The sequence below is a fragment of the Rhyacophila brunnea genome, unplaced genomic scaffold (assembly GCF_057557595.1).
Source record: "Rhyacophila brunnea isolate RB1 unplaced genomic scaffold, BYU_Rbru_1.0 scaffold_15, whole genome shotgun sequence".
In the NCBI taxonomy this organism is placed as follows: Eukaryota; Metazoa; Arthropoda; class Insecta; order Trichoptera; family Rhyacophilidae; genus Rhyacophila; species Rhyacophila brunnea.
Genome location: NW_028232806.1, coordinates 21,496,933 through 21,522,375, shown reverse-complemented (window position 1 = coordinate 21,522,375; position 25,443 = coordinate 21,496,933). Strand labels below are relative to the sequence as shown.

Genomic DNA, 25,443 nt, shown 5'->3' with positions numbered 1-25,443 from the left:
GTATGTGTGGCCCAATAAACTTATTCCAAAAAACTTGTGATGATATCATCGCCAGTCGCTGTTCTGTGCACTCGCCAGTTGGTAGACTTCCAACACTATTGACATTAAATGAGCGCAAACGATATAGCACTTGAATATAGGTATATTTTAATTTATTACTCTATCTCGTTCGAATGTATGAATAATAGGTCATAAATTTTGTGTCGTAGCACAGTGGTCAGGTGACGCATAGGCTTAGGCTTATTATATCAACGCTCAAAACATGTTTAAAAATAAAAAAAAAACAGTTTTATTCATTTTTGTTAACATGAATATTGTAACTTAAGAGAAAAATAATTCATAAATTTTAAATGTGTTTAAAATTTTATGATAAATGGGACTTTACGACAAGCGGAGTTCAGTTTATTTTTAGCGATTCTATTGAAGCCGATAAACAGTCTGAGTTCCCTGAGCCGATACGTATTTCAAATACTAATATGGAGTTGGTTTTAGTTTCAGTTAATTATAAAAATTTTGTCGCATACGCACGCCAAACACTCTATATAGTATTCCAAATACTAGTAAGTATTTTGGAACAAGTTTCTATACTAAGTATTTTTTTATACTGGTAGTAAGTATACTTAGTCTTCAAAATCGACCAGTTTTTCCATCTCTAGTATGGACCTAATAGGTTGAGCAAGTGGCTGACATCAATTTCTCGTAAAAACAATATCTGTTAATACAACCTTCCACTCTGTGGAGACCCATATGAGCCCATAGGATCGAACATGGTCGGAAAAAAATGTGCAACAAAAAGCTCCCAACTATGACGTACTTACGATAGATTTTCATTTAAAAAAAAATATGAATATTATAAAAGTTATGATTACTCTTAGTTCAACATTTTAATATTTTTAATATGACTACACTACTATATAAATATCTACATACTTAGTATAGTATAGTATACTTAGTATAACTAGTCTAGTTAACGTATAATAACACTGGCTTAGTTTAGTTATAGGCAAATACGGTCAAGATGTCCAGCATTCTGCAAACACTCTACAGCAGCTTGACATAGAATTCTAATTCCCGATGAGCCATGAAATGTTTTCATATCGCGTTGCATTTTTGCTCGGCTGACTGCATTTTCTCACGGTGCGCTTCTGATGCAGCCGACGACGCGTTGGTGCAACAAGGTGACCTTGGGGATCTTCGTTTTTGTTCTTCGGTGCATATTCTATCTGCATCGATATTAGCTGTCGTATAATAAAATTTGTTGCAGCAGGATTCTTTTTCGATGATATATTGTTATTGATTGCATTATAAAAGTTGAAATGACGTTGATGTGTTACCTGTAACTTAACGTTATACGTAAATTCGAATGCGCAAATTTCAAGTCAAATCTATAAATCGGTGGCATAACTATGAAAATAAAAATTAATCATATACAATTTAATTGGTTTTTTGATTTATTTATACAACATAGTTCTTAATATTTTATTTTATATTACAATTTATTATTGACAGTTATTGATAATTTTTAAACTTATTTCCATCAAATTTTAATGCATTTATTAAGCAAAAACAAGAATAATTAATTAATTTATTAAAATAACATTAATTTAAGTAAAGTAAGTATAACATTATTTAAGGAATTTCATTTAAAAAAATGAAAAAAAAATATTAAATAAAAATATTACACGTTGGTTTATAAATCGATAGTTATTTCGGTTGTAACAGCATTATCCAATGGCGAAGACTCTATACAAGGCAATTATTTAAAGTTTTCTTAAGAAAATAGTTTTTAATTGCATATTTACATACCTATAATACAAAAACTTTATTTTAAAATACTTAATTTGTTAATGACATATGTTGTTCTTATATGTAGGAATGTATTATAAAGAAAGGTTTAAAAATATATACAACAGCGCGACATCTGTCAAAAATAGTCTAAATTATTTGCCGTGAATAGTGATATTTTTTTTCTATGAACTTTATGTCACGTGACCTCAGATTGTCTGTAACAGTCTATATAAAACGATAGGCTCTAATGAAAAAGCCTAAAATCTTTGGGTATAATATATTATTAAAATAATTAATTTCTTTTATTTTGTTAACTGTCAATTCATGGTGGAACTGCATTGTATTGTTGTTTAATTTATTAAAACGCAATTTTTTTTTCAGAGTTTAAAATGTCCCTCTGAGGCGGAGGAAACCGGTCCTAATTTATTGATTAAAAGTGGAATAAGCACTAAAAATGCGTTTTATTAAATTAAACAACATTAAAATAATTAATAATTAAATAATTTCTTTGGAATTCAATCACATATAAATAAATATATATTATTTTTTAAAATATACCATAATTTTTATTATCTACTGATTTTTTATATGTTTAGGAAAATACATAATTTAAACTCATCGTTCAATTTTATGTCGTCATTGGGTTATTGAAATTTCATCAGTAGTACGATTAATATCGTATTATCTTCTTATTTCCCGTAAATATACCTGACAAGTGTGATCTTTTTCTCTGATATCCACAATCTACCTCCAAAAGTCACCCTCCGCAACTAGCATTATCAATACTATAAAATATAAACGATTTGTCTCTGTTTAAATGTTTTACTCACAGAAAGAGGGATGTTATCCAGGCAAATAGTATTAATTTAATTAACTGTGCTTTAAAATACGTTATCAAATTTAATATTAATTGTGTGAATAAGTGAGTTTCCATCACCACAGGGTACAGGCATTAATATTAGTAAATTATCCAATCAAAACCATAATAAGTAGGTATAAGCCATTTATCAAATTGAGCACACTTACAGTAACACTTCATTGTGAATTTCATAGTATATAATTTAATAAAAGCAATTCATAAATTATGAGATTCTGATAAATTATGTACAGTGATATTATTTTAAGTTAATTCTGAATAATTTAAGTTATTCTTCATTATTTTCTTTAAGATTTTTTTTATTGTGAAAATGTGTACATTCTGATGATGGATCTGCTGTCATCTCAAGTGAGATTTCAAATAGATGCTTGGCATACTGATGATCGGTTTTCCATTTTTCTTAAATCTTGAATATTCTTCAAATTTAATGTTTATGAGTTACCCGCTCTGTCTTATAATATGATAATGGCCATGTTTCACAATTTATAAATTTCAACCTTAATCGATTGGCGTCTTTATCTTTATTGTTTTTTCTAATTTATGTCTCAATTATTATTAACTTTGAACACAAAGTTATCGCAACCTATGCTTAATCTATTGAATATCACTATGATAATGATTTAAATCTTTAAATTTGTGATATATTGATAATATATTTGTACGGTGATTACCCTACCATCCAGCATGACTTGGCAGGAAACCATTAATTTATAACTACAATGCATCTTGCAACATAATATTGTTAAAATTGCAAAACAATCAATTTATGTGAGTCAATAAAATTTCAACAGAAAGCTAATTTAGCAAAATAATATAATAATTCAATTGATCAATAATATCGCAAATTAATAAATAATGCTATGAAAGTTTACCATGATATGCACACAAGTTGTTTGTCTGAAAATCAATCTTGCTCAATTATTAAAACTGCATAATTGTTCAAATTAAAATCAATTGTTTATAATTTACGAAACGAATCATGCATTGCAAAATAAACCTCACAAGCATGATCATTAAAAATATTAAAGTAGTTGATAGCAGCATTTTCTATTGTATCGAATCAATAATATAAAACACTCAGAGAGTGAGAAGAAAGCAGCATCGTCATTCAGTTATCAAAGAATCAACTGTAAGGTTATCGTTTCGCTTCGCCCGGCCGAGCTCGTAATCCATCAGAACGCATAATCGTGATTTCACTCATCTAAATTATAATCTGTAAACTTAACCTGTAATAATTAAATCAATATTTAATTGGAAAGAGATAATAAAACCAGGGTTCATTTCATTCACGCACCAAATTCTGAGTTATTATTTGGGAGTCAAACCAACCTACCCTCCGGTACCCTATTCCATCTCACTTCTAAATATTTAATTTACGTTACTTCTTGTATAATGATTTAGCTACCATGGAAGTTGTTTATATATTATTTAAAACAATGTGTTTTTAACATAATATTCGATTAATTATCTAAGATGTATTTTATTCATAGCGATGTTAACTAATCTATGAATTGATCATATTACATGATAATTGCGTAAATCCAGCGGTTACAGTTTCAAGTCCCGTCGGGTGTCTTATTCTTTTTTTTAAGCATTTTTCTAGTCGGTAGGTATATGCATGAGATGTTTTCAAATTATGTATGTTCAATAGATATAATGTTACGTTCTCAAATCTTGTGAATTATACGTTGAATAAAATAAATAATTATTGATTTCTATAAATCATAGAATTGTAGGCATGCTGAAAGTTTGTAGATCCAAGGATGCCGAGGTTTTTTTGTGGATCTACCTATAACATGAACAATCCAATGATAGTGATATCATTCACGTCTGGTTTCATCACGAAATAAGATAGTGAGGCATTAAAATCTTTTTGAACATACGTAATTTTGAAAAAACACTTATATATACACAATACATAATTTTTAGAATGTAAATATACAATAATTAGAATGATACATTCTTAAATCTTGTGAATTATTCGTTGAATAAAAGAAATAGTTAATTACAAAATCTTTTTTATTCAGACGCATTTACAGCATCATGGAAGGCGGTAATAAATAAATCGCAGTTGCAATTTCATGATAGGTTGATATGAGATAACTCAAATCTTTGTTATTATCTTTTTACATAATAAAATAATACTTAGCTGTCCACGTAATAGTTACTTCAAGTAATTTATGAAATACAAGTAAAGTTGATAGAAAAACTAATATATTACTAGTTTTAAAGTGGTTGAACTTAATTAATAAAGAAAAAATTTCGGAATTTATTTGGTAATTAAAAATAACGAGCCTAATTGAGAAACGATAATTATAAAACACGGTACTAACCAACGATTTATGAATCCCATCATGAAAAATACACCGGACATAAAATTTCTAGACGCAGTAGCAAAACGGGAGCTTTTAGTAAGTGAGGCTGTACAAAATCCATACTGCGGCTATAAATCACAATCAATAGCGAATCATTAAAAGTTTATATCTTTTCTATAATATTTTTTTGTAAAATATGCTGATATTAAAAGCTCTCTGAAAAAGGATAAGTTCTAATGATGTAAACTTGCTTTGAAAACACTTTTGTTGTATCTATAAAATGCTTATATAGTTGTTTTTTTATTAACATATAATAACGACATGTTTTTATAGATTTATATATCAATTTAAAATAATTATTTCATGGTGAATTTTACGTATAAATTATACAATGTATTATTATAATCTACATCAGATGTCGGTAACATTTTTATCATGAATAGCGCAAATTTCAAATGTAGAGAATCTATATATTGTAAAACTTCATTTTTAAAATATATAGAATGTAAAAGACGTTTATTAACAAACATAAATTTATCAAAAACGGTAATGTGGAGGTGAATTCAAATACACGTCTGCCGATAAAGTTATTTATATTAGCCCAGACGCAAGTCAATATTATTATATAAATAAATACGAATGCTATACATGATTTTTTTGTGTATTACTGTGTAATTTTTGTATAAAAATACTCAATGAGTTGATTCAATTCAACAAATTTAATATACAACAGCGTGACATATTCTGTCTTTAAAAAAATATCTAATTATTTTCCGTGAATAGTAATATTTTTTGTATGAGTTTTATGTTTCGTGACCTTAGTTTTGACCTCTGGACAAAACGATAAGCTCTAATGCGAAAGCCTAAAATCTTCGAAAGATTTAAAAGAAAAATGTGATAAGATATTTATTACCTTTTATATGAATTTACAGGATGAAATCTTACAACAATATCATTTATCGTCTAAGTCCAATATAGAGTTGTTGAGTCAATTGATTTTCTTGCTATTGACGAGGATCGTTTTTTGTTCAGCAAAGCATTTTTTACTATTACTTTCGTCATCGAGATATTTATCTTTAAACCTTTTTTACGGTTTATATTTTCATGCTCATGCACCATGTCCTGGAGGTTCTTAGGCTTTTCGCAAAGACAGCATTATCATCTGCGTCAATGCGCATTTAACTGAGATATTTGATGTAAATGCTGATTTATTTGTTGTCAAGTAACCTGAATAGATCTTCCAAAGAGACGAAAAATATATAAACAAGTTAATTGTAGGAATGTGATAGTAAATTTATGTTGATCAGGTTAAAACAAGTAATCTCTATCAAATTTATTAAGTGGACACTGCATTTAAATAATATTACTATTTCTAGGAAATACTAAAATAAATAACAGAACAACTTGTTTTTAGCAGCTCGTGTGTTGTTTCAAGAATGAAATATTGTATAAATTCAAGTAAAATATTTTGTTCATTCATGTTGGAAAATATACGAAGTAGTAATTTATTTTTCATTAAAAAAAATGTAAACAGATTAAAACAAATTAAATGTTGATTTGTTCAGAGTGTTTTACTCAATTCTCGTAGGTAGAGCAAGTACTCAGCTTCCATTCTTGTAAACACAAACGTTTGTTATGCCCCCAAGTTTTTTATGCCCCCAAGTTTGCTCAAGATGCTAAAATAGCTATATCGTATTGAAAAAAGTAGCTTAATAACGATTAGGACTGGTTTCATCCGACAAGATGAATATTGTCAACCAATTAAATGCCTCTCTAAGAAAGCGAAAGCGATTCTTATCTTCATATATCATCGGTGTTTTGTAGAAAGGGCGAATTAACCAAAATGCTACTTTACAGGAGGAGGATTTTTAACTTTTGACATTTATTTGTTTTTTACCTGTAGATGATTATAAATATCTAACAAGTTATAATAAAGATTAGAAAGAATACTGTCATTATAATAGGTATTATTATATAATATTTTAAAAGGCCTAATATGTCACATTTGCTTTTTATTTCGTAATTTTAATTAATTTAATTTTAGTCGATTATCGTTTTTAAGTACTTTCCTGTAGAGATAAAAATTCGCCGTTTTTACACAACAAAGCTAGTGGGGTACATATTGTATTTTCATTAAAATCTCGATTTCGCCAAAATGGTTGATTCGCCCTTTTTACAAAACACCGACGATATATAAGACGACTCACTAAGGCAGTGAAAGATATGAGCGCAAACTTCACTTAATCCAATTTTGTATAGTTTTTTTTTCTAATATGTATATTTATAGAGTTTATAAAGAAACAGAAAATTACCAAAATTAATTTTTAAAAATGAAATACATAATTACTGTAAAACATTAAATTTAACACTATGAACCTAGATCTATATATTTTGTTAAAATTTAATAATACCATTCTAATTATTGGATACCTACCAATTTACTACTAAATTATTCACTTTGAATTTTATTTTTAAAATCATTGTTTGATATGCATCATTTATTGTTTATTAGCAATATTTTGCCAATTTAAACCCTCAATAGTAAGCTTTGTAAAGGAAATGCCTCGTATATTTTTCGAAGCTTTTAAGATCGCTTAAACCTCTCGAATTCCAATGTGCCACACCGGATATGGTAAGTGTCTATATCGGTGTCAAATGGATTCTTCAGTAATATTGTTGATTTTGTGGATTCATGCGGAAAACTTATTAAAATAATATTTGACGATAGCAGGTATTTTGAATATAATATAAGATAGGTAATAAATATTATAAATAGATTTGAGCATGTACAGGTCAACAGATCGATGAAATTCTGCCCCTACTGTAAACCTGTAAAGGTTAAGTTAGGCTTAATATAGATATTAATAGATTTTCAATTAAAATGTTGATTTTAGCTATGTCTTATTTCTTTTAGTTTTTCCTCGCAATCATTGTAGAATTCAGAATAAGCTATTTCCGAAAACTATATTTGCTAACATTATAATAATGTTTTGTATCACTAGCTAAACTTAATTAACAGTGTTTAATGCAAGGGTTTCCTATTCGGGGGCTCCAGGTTTCGGCTTGATGATGTCATAATATTATATTTATGTGATTTTCTCAAAACCTGGGTATTTTGTGATTGTTTCTCTTGTATTGCTAATTATACGTGCCTAAATATATATATGTGCCTATGTATGTATATAACAGTAGCAAGGGGTGGAGGTGGGCTATAAAAATTCAAGTTTCAATTGTCCATAAAAAGAGAGCCGAATTTACAGATTTAAACTCCCGAGTATCGAGAAATTCATTAGTTGTTTTTAGTTATAAGGAAAATTTAATTATATAATACGTCATATTTAATATTAATTATTATTACAGGATGTTGAAATTCTAGTAATTTCAATCTACTATAATATTTTATATCTTTTGATTATACCAAAGTTTACGTTTCTCAAAATTTTAGAAAGTATGAATGGAACTGGCTTATAGTAATATTTTATTTAAGTATATGTCATTAGTCATAGTAAATTCTTTTGATTTTATTAGTAGTATTATATATATAGAAATGGATGATATTATGATTCAGAATTTATCAAACACTAATATTCTATTTTTAAATATAGGTACTACGAATATATTATGGATGATATAATATTATATTTAAAATTACTTCCACAACAATTGGTCACCACGAAAAGAAAAACAGTAATGGTTGTTTTAATGCCATAAATAAAATGAATTAATAAGACATGCATCACCATGATATTGTAATATTTTGTGAACCAACTCTTAAATTAAAAAAATATATATTTATAATACGTATTTTAAACCAATATTTAATAGTGAATTTTACTTATTAACAATTTGAAATTATAAGTTTAAATAAAAATGTTACTAAGTATGTGATAAAATTCATTATATTTGAAATGAAAAATAAATAAGTTTTGCCTATTAATAATTTTTTTTGCACCTAGTATTTATATTAAGTGAAGTTGGTGCTTGTTTAGATTTATTGAAGGTGATTAATCTACAAAATTCAAAATCAGAATACTGTTGAAATAAAACGACAATATTATACAAAATTATGCTATACTTTATTACTATTAACTTTCATAGTTTCTTTTTTTTTTACTTCAAAGACGTATTGTGGAATTAACTTTGTAATCGTTTGTTAATTAAATAAAAAAAGTGTAAATTTTAATGATTATAATGTATATTATACAATTTTATCCAAGATTATATAACCATATAAAGACTATAGTCACCTACCCTACGATATGTTTATCGTTTCGGAAATGGATATTAATATGATAGTCATCTCATGTTTAAAATGATAAGTAATTATTATTGACTATACGTATATTTCATCAACATTTTTATCCATAATCAATGGTAATTCTCACCTAATAAATATTATTAATAAAAAATATAATTAAGGGATGTTTTTTCAGATATAACAATTTTTGTATCGCCGGATATAGGTACTAGTTTTTAAAAATGGAAATAATACAAAATATCATATAATTAAATACCTACAGGTCACATATTAACTGGATATTTTCGCAGATAAATTTTTTAAAATTAAAGTTGACCCATTAGCAGAATAAATGAAAGACTTTTTAACTACATACTATATTATGGATTTTACAATACGCTATACCGATAGCTATAGAGATATTAACAGTGTTAGTAAAAAATACTGTAAATACTTAAATGCACATTATTTGCAACAATTATCCCTATTGCATTGTAGGTAGAGTTCATTGTTAACCATATTCATCAGTATATTTTATCTGTATATTGTGAAAAAAAATTGCAAGCAAAAATTCAGATATCTATGCGTGAGCGCTTTTATTTTTGAAATGCAGCGTTTATTAAAACGTCAATGTACAAAGGCCCGTATTTAAATCAGGCATGAATTTTTTTGTTATTCTACCGTCCACTACGATTGTACGGAGTAAAAAATCAAAACAAATTCCGCCAGAATGAAGATCACTGGCAAAAAAGAAAGAAGTCGCAAGTGCATTATCTTGCAAAATAAACTATTACGTTCACCGGCATCATCGCGATTCGTGAGTCATAGGCCAATATTTGATACGGTACAGTGACTGCCAAGAATGACTTACTTCGCACCGTTGAAGATCAGGAATTTTACTGGGAAAAATTAAATAATTTTACATTTTACCCTGTAACTATTTATTTGAAAAGGATAATAATATTGCTTTGTTTTGATTGGTATCAGTATCATCCAGGGAACTCAGAAATAATGGGAACTGAAATAGTCTACGGGTAAGGCGATAGCAGGTAACCGTCTCGAGTAAGGAAGAATCCGGGTTAAACTTACACACGTGTCAAGAATACGTTGTACGTCGAATACTGAAAACTGCTCTCGGTTTATGCATTTACGCTCATTTAATGTTGGTGTATTACACACACTATTACACGTGCATAATGCGTGCTTCATTTTCGTAGGACACTCACACATTCAAAAACCTTGCTTCAACGTGCGGCGTATCGAATATAGCCTATCGGTATTCTATTTATTATCTGTTCTGTGGTATCATCATTCGCCGTAAAACCCGATGGGGATCTTGGCCACATCCAGAGGCGACACTATATTAGTATCTCTGTCATGGTCCCCACATCCTGAAGCGGGCCCCCAATGCCAGGATCTTTGGCGGGCCCCCCTACCTATTACTGAGGTTAAAGGCAGTCTGACGCTCTACAGTGGCGTTTTCTAAATGGTGTTGGAGGTCAATAAAAATTCAGTGTACCTATTTTTAGCGATTTTTAACACATCTAATTATGGAATTGTCGAGTATCATCACACAATAACCAATATTGCATCGCACAACCATAATTGTGTCGCTAGATTTCAAAATCAGCCAAGTCCATAATGGATGAATATGAGAAAAACAGCTTTTTGTTTTCTCAAATACACAGTCACAAGGGTGAAAGTTTATATTATTTCGAGTATAGAATATTTAAAATTAATAAAATCCACATTTCGATAATGCAGAAATGTTAGAAAGCAGTAGTTTTTCATCAATTCACAAAAAAGTCAAAAATACCTAAAAGTGGACTTGGCTGATTTTGAAATATAGCAACACAATTATACCTATTTTAAAATGGTAATAACCCGAAGTGAAATAGCGCCGCAGGCGACTTTTTTTACTATAAGAGCAAATTTACGATGTGTGTTTATCTCAATTATGTGGTCGAACTTCCACGCCGGGCCCCTAGGCTAGAGCCCTGTCAGCCCCGCCCCCCCTTATGGGGGCCATGATCTCTGTCACTCTCCTTCTACTGCTGGATTGAGACCTCACCTTACTATCTTTACTCTTACTGGTTCTGACTCAGATAATTATCTCTAAATAAGGGGTGTTATCATCGAAGTTTCTTCATCGGCATTATGCCAATATAATCGCATTATTGTTTTATTGAAATTAAATACCTATAAACACCAGTGAAATGAAAATGCATACGAAAATATACCTACGATAAGTATGTAAGCAAAACATAAAACTTGTGTACCATCATCAATCGGGTTTGATCCATTTCTGGATGAAAGCCTCCACTTACATTCACTCTTCTAGGTTCTTGGAGTTCTTCACTGTCACGTAAATCCACTGGACTTTATGAGTTTGTCCATCCAGCGGGTTTTAGGGCATTTATGTGGACGTTTAGTGCCACTTAGGTACCAATGGATGACAGCATTATTGTCCGGCGGGTGTCCAGTCGCCGAGTGACATATCTAGCTCATTGGTATTTCATCTGCTTAGCGAGTAGCGTAACGTGGTATGGAAAGGTGCATGTTGAACATGACGTAGAAAGATCACAAAATAAACATATGGATAAGAAAGAAGGCAAAGAAAAGTTTCTACGCGATATGATTTCTTTGAATAGAAGCTGAATATTTCTCAAATTGTTTAGTTATCAAACGTTCTTTAAAAGCCATCTCAATGTTTATATAGTCACACTATGACAATCTTTGTTGCACGATCGCAAAAATATTACACTTACATTGCATATATCGCGTGAGCGATTCACTTAATCGCTTATTCACGTATTTAGTTATTTTTATAATTAATTAATAAAACTATTTTACGACACGTACGTCGCGTTCTTTGGATTTGAATATTGATTCCATAATAATTTTATTATTGAGGGCATTGACTATAATGTTGACAGGTGGCACTGCTGGTCAGTAATATTAATTATAGCCGTAATAATATTAAATTGAACTATTTTGCTGTTTGTTTCATTTTGAAGTCAAATCGCTGAGACTAATTTAAAGAAGATAGAAGAAAAAGATTAATTTAAATTTGATTGTAATATTTTCTCATTTCCGAAAATGATTGTTTCATTCATAATTATTATGCTATAGGAGCGGGTCCAGTAAAGTGGCAGTATATTGTGTTTCTGTACCAATTTTTTTCGTTGATGTGAGGTTTATATAAATTAATAAAACCATTACTAAATAAAATCTTTATGATTGAAAGTACATTGTACCATAAATAATATTAACAAGGATATTAATTTATATTTCGTGTGACAGTACCTATTATGTTTTTAATATCTGATTTATTTAACATTAAAAATTCATTAGGCAATAAAGTCTAACCTGATTTGCAATATCTAAAATGCATGTAGATATTTTATCTCATGTTACTTACAAAGCCTCCACATTATAACTAACAACATATTTTATTGTATTATTGTGAATGTGGCTTGTTGCATTGCGTTTGCAGTGATGCAACTGCTGCAAATAAAAATGCAAGGCTAACAAGGTACGACTTACTTACATGTTGCATATGTGCTAAGCTTTCAACCTGGCCACGCCCAAATAGTATTGCGTTATGGTATTTATTATGTAAGTCGAAAAGGACTTAGGTCATTGTTATCAATTCAAATATTTTATTTTGTTATACCTATAATAAATAATGTAAAAACAATGACGTCACGTTATCAATTTCATTGCTATCTTAAAATAAATATTCACCTATATATTTTATTTTAATGATTTTTCTTGGAGTTGACAGCAGCTGATGGAATATAATTCACATTACGCACTGAATGAATTGAATTTGACGTGCACATTACATTACATAATGCCGGGTCCACACTGGCAACATGTCGCGCGACAACCTCGTTAAATTTTACGATAAGAATGATAATTATCGTAAAATTTAACGACGTTGTCGCGCGACATGTTGCCAGTGTGGACCCGGCATAATGGTAGTATCTCCAAATAATGAGAAACATTTAGTTTTTAACTATTGGAAAGTTTTAAGATGACCATTTGGATTTCGTTAATTATTAATTGTGGAATAAATGCATTCATAACGTAAAAGATTAAGATATAATTTAAAATTTTATAAATTTAAATTAAACGTAATACCTATATAGGAGTAGTTATTTTAATTAGCTCCACAATCATAATCTTTGCCTTCTCAAGCAGGGGTTCTTTACAGTTTTTTTTTATGAGAAATATGTACTCGTACCTATAAGCCACTTGATCAATCTATTTAGTCCATACTCTGAATCTAAAAACACACAGAATCCAAAGCCCACGACTTAGTAAGCCTATACGTTATAGTAATATAGTACCTACTGAATTTACATATTTTTTTATTGATTAGAATCGAATTCGTTCGATTAGAATAGTGGTTTATAACATTTTTTTTTGTATGACAAAAGCCTTGACGCCAATTGTAAATTCTTGCGAAACTCCTACTATTACTAAACTGGTTTTAAGTTGTACCTTTTTGCATGATTTTATTAATTCTGGCAAAGGCCTAGCTCCAAATGGCATAGCTCGCAGACCTATAAAGCTTGGAAGAACCCAGTTGGGAATCACTGGCTTTCAAGTACCTTTTAAGTGGATAAATTTACAAATTTACATTACCATTTGTAAAAAGGTGCTAAAGATGTTGGGATTTGTCTTGCGTACTTCCCGGGTCTGTTTGGATGTTACGGTACTGAAAATTCTCTATAACTCCTTAGTTAGAAGCAGACTTGAGGGTGGGTCTGTCGTTTGGACCCCGCATCAGTTTAAGTACGGCCTTATGGTGGAGAGAGTCCAAAAGATTTTTTTAAGACTCCTTTACTTTTGGCTGTATGGATATTATCCGTGGCTCTATCCGACTGATTTTCTCTTAGGAATGCTAACATACTGTAGCTTAAAATTTGGAAGGGATCTTTATTTAGCTACATATTTTTTCAGACTTATACGCGGCGTAAATTTGAACTCTGCCAGTTTTGGTGGTGTTTGCTTGTGTGTCTCTGATAATTCCCTTAGGAATCGAGGACATCCGTTGTTTGTTCTGCCATGGTGCAGAACTAACCTGCCATTAGTAATGCCAATTGGGAGGGCAATAACCATGTTTAATGAAATCGCTTCGGATATTGATATATTCTACTTACGTTAGGTGGACGTTGTTTTATAAGTTATTGAGATAGGGTCTATCAAAGTTCACTCTGTGTGCTTCAATCTACTTTTATTTTGTTATTTTTGTTATTTACTTTATTTCTTTTGTTATTTTATTACTTATTGTATTATTAATTCACACTTCTCTGTATTTTATTTTTAAAAAATATTAAAACTTATTTTATGTCATGTCGTGAACGCTTTGAGTTTATAATTTGTTATGTTCATTATATGTAAAATAAATAAATTTGATTTTAATTTGATTTGATTTAAATAAATAAATAAATTTGATTTAAAGAAAATTTGTGAAAACATGCGAAATATCAATAAAAAATACTGTGTAAGTGTGTCCATATTGCTAACCTACCTTCGGTAACTAATTCTTGTCAATTGGTTTTTTTGATATCAGATATTCGTGGATGAGAGTAGAAATCTAGGAAATTGAAAAAGGCAATGATAAATTATAATCTACTGCATACTTCAAATAAAAATCTAGATTGACTGAAGATGATGTTTAAAATTGGATTTTCCTCAAATGATGCATTCGATCTTGCTTGTCATTTAAGATGCATTGATAATTAATGTGTAAGTTCATTAATACTCATGCAAAAATAAAAGTTCACTGGACCTTTGAAGAGAGTCGAAGATTTTAAGCGCACATTTTTGGTCAACCTAACGACGTTTCGAATGGGCGAACCGGTACAAAATAAATTGCCCCTAAATCCTGGACTTTTATTTTGAGTCGAATAAGAGCCTACTTATTTATACAGAGCTTTTAAATTATTATTTATACCTGTACATAACTTCACGTTAGTGTACAAGTTTTGTAGTTGGTGTTTACTATTTTATGTTAATTAAATACTATTATTCATTACATTATTGTTTGCATGTTCATTGTAAAATTCATTTAAGTATCACTGTCATCATTATCATGAGTACTGCAATCTAAAATGATTATTGGTCGCCTTCAAGAAAACATCACTACTCTCTACCCCTATCTATCTTAAGTGGATACATGAGTGAAATATGGTAAAATTTCATGGTTGCAATGGCATTTGTTTTTATAACAAACAAATTATCAATAAAACTAAATAATATTATGTTTCTTTCAATGTACATAATATATAGTAGATAGTATATTGTTTATGTGAATATTTTATAATCCATGGCAAAAAAAAATTAAAAGAAACAATAATCATATAAAATCTTTTTTTTATTTAACGAATAATTCACAAGATTTGAGAATGTAAAATATTTTATTTAACAATAAAAAATGCTACATTCTCAAATCTTTTGAATTATTCGTTGTAAAAACAAAAATATTAAATTATTAGCAAGTGCAAATACGAAAATAAACTAAAATTTGAAGATATCCTGACACTAGTTAGTCATTTAGGTAATAATTGATACTTTGATTTTAAAAATACAAAAAGCCGACTACCGACATAATTTACGAAAGGTTTCATAAATGTATAAAAACTACTATTTAATTTCGTCGTATTTAGATAGAGCGTCCATGGTTCAATTGGTATAGCAGATTGGCGCGAATCCAGTGGCTGATAGTTTGAGTCCTGCTAGGCGTCGTATGTTTTCAAAAGATTTTTCCTAGTATACATATTATCTGAGATGTTTTCAAAATATGTATGTTCAATAATCATATAAGTAGTTTTTATACCTAAGACCAACGTTCCTTCTAATTGTTCTATTGTGTGTGTGGATCATCAACGCACCTGAGGAGTGGCGTAACTATGGTTGGTGTCACCCGTGGCGGTAAATTTACACCCCTCCCCCCACAAACACATACATATAATTTTTCATTAATTATTTAAGGTATTTATTAATTTCAGCTTTCCGCCTTTCGAGAAATGAGTCTAAGAATTTCTTTTATTTTGTTAACTGTCAATTCATGGTGGAACTGCATTGTATTGTTGTTTTTATTTAATAAAACGCATTTTTTTATAGTACTTATTCCACTTTTAATTAATATATTAGGACCGGTTTCGTCCGCCTCAGTGGGTTGAAAATGTCCCAGTGAGGCGGACAAAACCGGTCCTAATATATTAATTAAAAGTGGAATAAGTACTATAAAAAAATTGCGTTTTATTAAATAAAAACAACAATACGAGTCGAAGAATTGTTCATGTGATGGTTTCGTACATTCGAGCAAAGCTAAAATCTGGCAAAGGAAACTTTCTTTCACAATATTTTTGTATGAGGACTATGCGGGGTAGGAAAACATGTGTGCGGACATATTTTGGCATGTGTGCGCGCGCACACCTTAGAGGGAACATTGCTTACGACATATATTTTTTTAATTATTTAACTATCGGTTTAGCAAAAAATCAGAAATTCTATCGATAATTATAATACACTAAAATATTGAACCTATTGCATTATTTTAGGACTGCATTAAATTGGGTATAGAATTGCGTAAGCCATTAGCATTTACAGCCATTCCGGGTGTGACGCTCAACGGTGCATAAATGTTCAATTTGATCTACATTCCAATGTAGATTTTGGATGCCTCACGAGAGGATTCTTAACAGATTTTTTTACGAGAAATGTATCTAAGTCACATCCTCAACGTTATATGTGCATACTCTAGATCCAAATACACATTGCAAAAAATAGAACTTTCCTGGCCCGGGTATTGAACTCCCACGACTTTAAAGCTGATACGTTACCCCTCGTCCATCGTGAGTGAAAAATCTCAAAGTTTTAATTTTTCACATACATATTATAGTGTGATTTCAGGATGGGTGTCGGATATATATTTGGGACAATTAAATACCGAGAATAATCTTGTCTCATTAAAAAAAAATACAGAAGTACAAAAATAAAACTTACCACAAATGATATCCAGCAATTTCACAAGATTGACAAGGCAGAAAATAAATCTACCTACTCTGTCATCGTCAGAGTCAGTTTACTAGTTTTGACAAGGAAAACAGTGTTACAAGTGACACTTATTATAACGGATGATAATTATATTATATCGAAGAAGTTTCAGAACACATCCCATATAATTTAGTCGCCATGTTTTCCGCTGAATGCTTGCCATTATTATAATATCACGTACGCCCAGTTTTAAACTTAGAAATGAGTATTAAAAACAGTTTTAATGCATTAACACGGTGTTCAATATATAAAACACTACAACTTTTCAATTTTCGTGTGTGTATTTTTGTACCCAGAATCTTTAATATTATTATTATGAATATGTACCTACTTCACATACTTATTATTTTAGTTCTCATCATTAAAAAGATTCGATAAAAACTGTCCTCCAAATTATATAAATAATTAACAGACAATTAATTAGACAGGTTAAAACACTGTACAGTGTTTGGTTTTCTAGAGCACCGTTAAAATTGTCAGAAAATCATACCTACAGTTTTTTTGGAGGGTTGTGTTTTCAAGTGAGGTAACGTTTTATTTTTTATTGTCTAATTTCAAGATGGGCTTTTCGAGATTTCTTTTCCATCCACCACCCGCCATGTCTCCACACCCGTTATGGAGGCGTATACCGTAGCGTAACGAACGTTAGGTGCTCTTAAAATATGTGTCAAAAGTGTCCCAGGAGCAACTTCCCAAGACCTTGGTTGGCGTGCGAGTGTGCGTGATCCCTACTTCGATAATATAATGTATTACGGTAAATTCTCTATGAGAAAAGACCCTTTGGCTCGCCCGTAAAATGCCGCAAACATTTTATAAGCTGAGAAATTTTCCCTCGTAGATACCAAGTCGCAATAGCCGACCGGTCCAACTGAAGGTCGGACTGACTAAAGAAGCTCTTCCCTTTCAACCTACATATGTGGACACTCACAGAGGATGTGATCGGCATCCTGCAATTCGCCACATAAGCAAGTCGGAGATTCTATTATGCCAATCTGACAGAGCTTGGAGGCTAAGCCGCCGTTTCAAGATGGGCTATTGTTGGTTTATTTTAATATTGACTATCTATAAAATGATATTGATTACATTCTGTTCTAATAATATAGGTACATATGATAGGTTCTAATAAGTTAGGTTCAGTATTTGTATACCAAATGCATTGGTCTTTATCAAAAAACATTTCTTGAAAACACAGGAAGGTAAAAGTCAAATGCTATAATAAAAATCAAGACCAAGCATTGTTGGTCATATTTTTTATCTTCGGCGTGGTGAAAAATTGAATATTAGAGTTTTTTTTTAAACTTCTATGGGTAATCAAGAGTAACTAAGTATATTGAATTATACTCCAAAAGCTTTCATAAAACTTCGCCGGACTATGTATGTATGAAAGTCGAAAATATCAGTTTACATGCATCGCGTAATAGCACTGTAAATGCATACAGTTTCGTGTTACAAAATGCATTATTAAATGCCTACTCCCTGACTGAACGCGGCATAATTGCGTCAATTTATCAAACCGGCTCCTCATAACATTATGTTTTATCCTAAAGCTTCATTTTGCACATGACCACATGAACTCTTTCTCACTGTGTTCAAATCCTATGTGTGTATTCTTTGATATACTATGTATTACATAATATTATGTATCAATCAGTATTTATTTTATTAATGTCTACCAATATGATGAGTATAAACAGCGTTATTAACTTTTTGAATATGCATCTAGCTTGTTAAATTTCGATTTTGCGTATGCGTTAAATCTAGCCTTTTTAACACCGCAAACAGCTTAAAATTTCTGAAAATGAAACAAGAATATTTATATCAGATTTGCTTGAAAGTCAACATGTTGGTATATTGTATAAATAAAATTAATAATACTTACTTGCAAAGTGTTGATTAGATTTTTACCTGCATTCATTTTGAATTATACGATATTCATCTTTGAACAACAATATTAATAATGGATTACATTTTTGAACTGCTAATTTCTAGTCTAACATTTTTAACAGATGAATACTGAAATAATAATTCAACAAAACAGTATCACTTTACTTATTTGCGGTGAATTGTTTCAAGTGCGTTAGTTTCGAGTTGTTTTATATAAATGTCGGAACATTGCAATGAAACTCTACTAAATTGGTATTAAGTTTCATTAATATTAGTTTAGTAATTAATGAGTTATAATATAACAAATAGACGTATAAAATTTAAAAAAAAACTTTTCATTATGCCAAGATAAAAACTGATTTCAAAATCATAAACATACTCTACAAATTATACTAATAATCTAGGAGCTTTTTAATGTAAACTTAGTAGCAGTCTCTTGACGGCCCACGTGCTCGTCGTAGGTCAAAATTGAGTTTTTATCGTATTTTCAAACCATGATCCTGGACATTCCTTAAACGTTGTAGATAATCTATTTACATAATTTTGAAGCCTTATTATCCTTTATAGTTATTTTAAACATTTGATGACTGCATAAAGTATTTTTGTTACATAAAATAGTATTCTTTTAAACCTCTCGCTCTAATGTTTTAGAATATAGTCATATTTCGGTACATAACTGTGCAGTGGTGTTGGGATTTTTTACATTTATTAATTTTTAAACGCATTTATAAAACTATTAGTATAATTTATTACGAGATAATTTTTGTAAAATATTCACGATAAAAAATTATATTGATAATCTCTGTGATCCCGAATTTGACAAGAATTAGGCATTTTATTATTCATTTATTAATTTTTAACCCAGTGGTTAAGCTACAACATACGGCCGTCGCCATAAAATGACAAACCTAAATTAAAGTAGGGAGTAAAATGATATTGACGCGCGTGTTTGAACATGTACCGTTTAAAAAAAAATAAAAAAAAATTCGGTTAGGTACATGTTCAAACACGCGCGTCAACATAATTTTACTCCCTACTTTAATTTTAGTTTGTCAATTTATGGCGACGGCCGTATGTTGTAGCTTAACCACTGGGGAATGCCAAAAGAAATGGCGTATTTCAAAAAAACACTACCTTATTCTTAGGTCAATAATTATTATAAAGCAATCATTATTCATAAGATGTTTATCACACTTGAATGGTCAAAAATATAGCTTATAATAAATATCTTTAGAATCATCTTCAAATGTGTTAATCTTGCCGATTTTTTGAATAATAAAATGCCTAATTCTTGTCAAATTCGGGATCACAGAGATTATCAATATAATTTTTTATCGTGAATATTTTACAAAAATTATCTCGTAATAAATTATACTAATAGTTTTATAAATGCGTTTAAAAATTAATAAATGTAAAAAATCTTAACACCACTGCACAGTTATTTACCGAAATATGACTATATTCTAAAACATTAGAGCGAGAGGTTTAAAAGAATACTATTTTATGTAACAAAAATACTTTATGCAGTCATCAAATGTTTAATATAACTATAAAGGATAATAAGGCTTCAAAATTATATAAATAGATTATCTACAACGCTTAAGGAGTGTCCAGGATCATGGTTTGAAAATACAATAAAAACTCAATTTTGACCTTCGACGAGCATGTCCCCCCTTAATCACTTAATATAGAGTTAAGAGTAGGGATTTTAATCCCGGGATTCCGAGCTATTTTCGATACCTATGAATCCCGGGATTGATAAACATAATCCCGAAACTTTCGGGATTGATTTTTTTATCAATTTTTATGAAAAATAAAATAAAAAAGAAAGTATAACAGAAAAAATACTTTTAATAACAAATAACTACATTAAAAATAAACTGAGTTTGTATGAAGTTTGATTTTATACCCATGTGTAAGTTGCCGATTCATTTTATTTTTTCACATAAATTAATAAAAATGTGAAAGATTGGAAAAAACAATGCTTCGCACTATTAACAAAGTAATTCCACCATGAACTCATACGTTTTACGGCAGTTTCATATTTGGCTGACTAATTAGATTTACAAAGCGGAAAGACCATAAGTAGACCGTGATTTGCTTTACTATTTTAAATCTCGCTAACCCATTCATTAAGTCTTTACTATCAGAAACAGCAATCTCATATTAAATTCACAATTTTATTTATATTACAATATTATTTACTCTATTAAGCTTATGTATTTCCAAGATTGAACGTATACGATATTAAAAATAAATGTCTTAAATAGTATAAATTATACTAGATTTATTTTTGACCGATTTCATCAATGTTATTTGTAAATATAAAATTTTTATATTAACAGTGGGAAAAAATGCCAATCCCGGGATAGTCAAATTGTAATCCCGAAATCACGGGATCAGAATTTTGGCTCGGGATTGGATTCCCTAGTAAAGAGTACCTATAATATGTTTTGCGAAGGGAGAATAAATACTTAGCAGTATACTATTTTCAATTAGTATGTAGTTGTAATAAAACACATCAATACATTGTTCAAAAGAAGATAGATACATTTGCTCAATAATACAAGTTTTGTAATGCAAAATTCCATTTGAATTTTAGTGCATCCTTCATTTATCATTCGCGAATTTCAAACCTCATCCCATCATTAAGTTTCTTTCATACTCCCACCTTGCAATCTTCATGCTATTAATCTTTACTGAGAAATGCATAAGAACTTTTAAAAAGCTCACACGAGTGCAGATTATTTTTGCTTCTAAAAATCCCACAATAATTGAAGGGTATGCGGCAAAAGGTCATAATCATAATTATATAGCGTTGTTTATATTTTTTTGTGAAACAAATCTCATCACTCAAATAATATGTATACTGATTGATTTTGATGAATTGATGAGAAAAAGAAGTTTAAAAAAAAGTAACTGAGTTCACATTTGTACATATCTGTTGATTCAATTTAACAATATATTTTATGGTTCAAAAGCTTTTAATTTTTTGATTTATTACCCCCCTACATTTTAAATATTTAAGTTTTTATACTATTAAATATCTTTACTACTTATACGAATAGATAGAACTATTTTTTTTAGAATCATTAATAACCATGTCCTTGCTTTTACGTACAAGGTGCTTGTTAGTAATTTTGAATAGTCACAAATACCCAGGCCTTGGGAAAAACACATAAATATTGTGTGCCCTCGAATCGAATCGAAACGAATCCAGGAACTCTCGGGTGGACGGCAAGCGCCTTACGCACTGCACCACGAGAGCCGCCTACAGATAGGACTATTATTAACTCAATTAAAATTAAATTATAAATATATTAAATCAATATTAAAATATATTTTCAGAGTAATGATAAACATGTGTATCGGGAAACAACCTCGGCTCTTGTTAGCGTTATTACGAAAATAACAACTTGTTCAACAACAATTCAACTAACGCATAATCGCCGCATCTACGATCAGCATATTCTACAAGCGTGACACACTTCTATAGGACTACCTCGGGTTTTGTCATCGAAACACCTCGAAGTTGCAACGATGCAGCGGTCAGCAGATTACCCAATTGGAAACTAAATCAACAGTGACTCTCGCAATTTACCAAATATTCACGTATGAGCTATCTAAGTCGGAGTCAAATCTCAGTTTCAGTATGACACCGCACTGTACTCACTTACACCGGGCCTCGGACCAGCGCACTCTCTCGACGCGTCTCTCCCAAAAGCATTCTCTCACTGTGTCTGGGACTACAGCATCAGGCCACGGACCTCTAACATCTCTCCTGTGTCATTTACTCCTGTACCAACTGTATACCGTCACGCAGCAATAGACTCTTGTTCCTCCATTTATACGAGCTGTCACCCCTAAGTAATTATTGCCCCTTTACAATGAAACTCCTAAAGTGGTGACCCATAGCTTAGAAATTTTATTTGCGTATTGCATCAATGACGGCAAAAAAATATTTTACGTGTAGAGTTTTAACATAATTAATAATCTCTATTCTAAATTTGATAACTTGTTAGATCGAAAGATAGTCAGTAAGTACAATTGCTTTTAGAGAGACTAAATACTACATACATATTTTTTTATGATAACTGATAATAATTCAATAAGTTGCTTTCTCCCTAACCACAAAATATTGAGTGATAAGAAATACTTATAAATATATATATATATTTTACTATTTTATTATTTCGTTATGTACCTATACCTATTGCTATTGCCAGTATACTATTTAATAAATAATTGTTCATCGTATTAACGAATGATTTTTTGTGATTTCAGGAAATATCATCAACCCTGTCACCTGATTTAAATTGGTATGTCAAAATAGTTTTATTATTATTAAAATTGAAACACAAATCAATATTAATAACATTTTATACAATTGAAGTAGGTACCTAAATTAAATTAACACATATACTAATAATATGATATATAGTCATCGGCAACAATAAATTAAATGAATGCTTTTGAAAGGTGGGTATACTTGAATATTTGTAGGATATTACAAAGGAAAGAGTATGCACCGAGCTAAATAATAATTATGCGGTATGTTATATGGTGCATTTTGACTCGCAAGCATTTCGTACATGTGACCTCACTGAGCCGTCCACATGCACTCGTGACGAGTCACCTCTTGCGCGCGGTCGAGGTACAGGTGACTTAATTGAGCCGTCGACATATTACACTTGCGACGTATCGCGGCGAGACGCGTGTCATGTAAACAAACAAAGGCACTGGTATCCGACCTTATTTGTGTCATGATTCCCTTTTGTATTGGCCAACATACCTGCAACCTCCTGCCACATTGACATAAAAGGGTATTTCATTATAATACATTTTGAATATTTAAAACTTGAATTGCGATAAATAAAAACGTAAAACCGGGAATTGAATGTATAAAATCTACAAAAATAAAACGGGGCCGCTGAAACTACACGGAAATAGCAAAACACGTAAAATAGAGGTTCCACTGTACCATTCAGTTCAAAATAAAGAGATTCTTTGAAAATAAAACAAAAATGTGTGAAAAATAAATATTAATTTATAATTTGCTACTGTCATACATACGTAAGCTTATTACATTAACGTGTCGATGTAAAATAAACTGTAGTGTAAATAGAAAGTAACCAATGACCTTCGCTAGAAATTAGTCTGTCATTGTTACTCATCTATTAACATTAACACACATTTTGCGATACGTCACGCCTTCTGGAAATACCTTACTAATGCGTTTGTATCTACCTCTTGTAAAACGGAATGACGCGTTATTTCATATTATAATCATCGCTCGCTATGTCAATGATTAATTTATTATAAAAACAAACATAATTAGAAAAAAAGGTTAAACTGATTGGCACTCAAATTCACATGTTTCATTTTCCCTGACAGTGCTTTCATCTCTTAGCTATCGATCTGTTTATGATGCATACATATTAGTTATTTCTAATTGGGTACTTCTGTTAAAACGTAATTACATAATTATATAAGTAAGTTAGTTAAAGTTTTTTTTTAATTTTTTTTTTACTAAACCGATATCCTTTCAACTGCATTACCTAGTAATATCTAATTTTGGTACAGTTCGGTTATGAGGAATACAGCGGAAAACACATTTTGAAAATACCCGATATACTGGATTTTTTGTTAGGTTAACCTAACCTAACCTAACCTAACCTAACTTAGCCTAACCCAACCTAAACTAACCCAAACTAACAAATAATCCAGTATATCGGGTATTTTCAAAATGTGTTTTCCGCTGTGTTCCTCATAATCGAACTGTACCCTAATTTTTTATTGCTTAGTTTTGTTATGTTTTCGGCAACAGAAATCCTTGTCAACGAGCCCTGATCCTTCACGTGGTCCAGTAGAAGTTGTATGTCAGTAATACTACCCAATGGATGTTAATCTTCAGTGACGTTTATTCGTCATGTTCTCAAAGAACACTTACATGTTGTAAATAAAAGGGAAATAACAACTCGGAGGGTAGAGCTAAGTTTGAACAAGCTGAGTGGTCCAAGTTGAATGATATTAGAATCATTTACAATAATATAAATATGAAATAGTATGTAAGTAACATTTTAGTGATGTTTAGTTCACGTACGTACGTTTTTAGACATATTGTCAGGCGCGGACCGGACAACCTGGAGAGATTGATAGTTTTGGGTAGCCTCCAGGGAAGGCAAAGCAGAGAAAGAGCGTCTGCGCGATAGAGCGACCAAGTGAAAGAGCCGACTGGGGGCACCATCCATTCTTCCCTGAGAAAAGTG

The 25,443-nt window shown here is 30.5% G+C and overlaps 1 protein-coding gene across 1 annotated transcript in view; it reads left to right on the top strand.

Annotated features, from left to right (window-relative positions):
* The window catches only part of sano (CABIT domain-containing protein serrano), a 555,155-nt gene that overhangs the window by 236,422 nt on the left and 293,290 nt on the right, over positions 1-25,443 (top strand). The window contains exon 3 of the mRNA XM_085942988.1: positions 23,459-23,493. The gene's annotated coding sequence lies outside the window, so the exon portion shown is untranslated. The remainder of the gene's footprint in view (positions 1-23,458; positions 23,494-25,443) is intronic.